Source organism: Nanorana parkeri, unplaced genomic scaffold (genome assembly GCF_000935625.1).
Source record: "Nanorana parkeri isolate BGI_ZX_2015 unplaced genomic scaffold, ASM93562v1 scaffold938, whole genome shotgun sequence".
NCBI lineage: Eukaryota > Metazoa > Chordata > Amphibia > Anura > Dicroglossidae > Nanorana > Nanorana parkeri.
The window spans coordinates 206,514-206,910 of record NW_017307206.1 but is presented as its reverse complement, the minus strand read 5'-3'; positions in this window follow the sequence as shown (position 1 = coordinate 206,910).

The window sequence follows — 397 nt, the reverse complement described above, 5'->3', positions numbered from 1 at the left end:
CCCTTACCTGATTTGCAGGGTGGTGCTCCCTGCAGGCTTCTGTTATTATTTAAATTTGGCAATTTGACAGGATTTGTGAATAGAGAGCCTACAGTCCTACCTGCCACTGCAGCAAAGGGACCTGTAGTTCCTAATGGAGTATGAGTGCAGTGATCTCATCTGCCTTGTAGACCACTCATACTTCCTCCCATCCCTTAGCTGAAGGTCCATACCTCTGTAGAGACAGGGACTGGGAGAAAGAGTCTGCAGGAGCCAGAGCATTGTGCCTGTGATTCACTGATCGCAGTTGCAATGCTTTGCAGGCTCAAATGCAAAAAAATAAGAAATGCATAATTTTGTGTTCATTTATTGTGTATATATATATATATATATATATATGTGTATATATATATATATA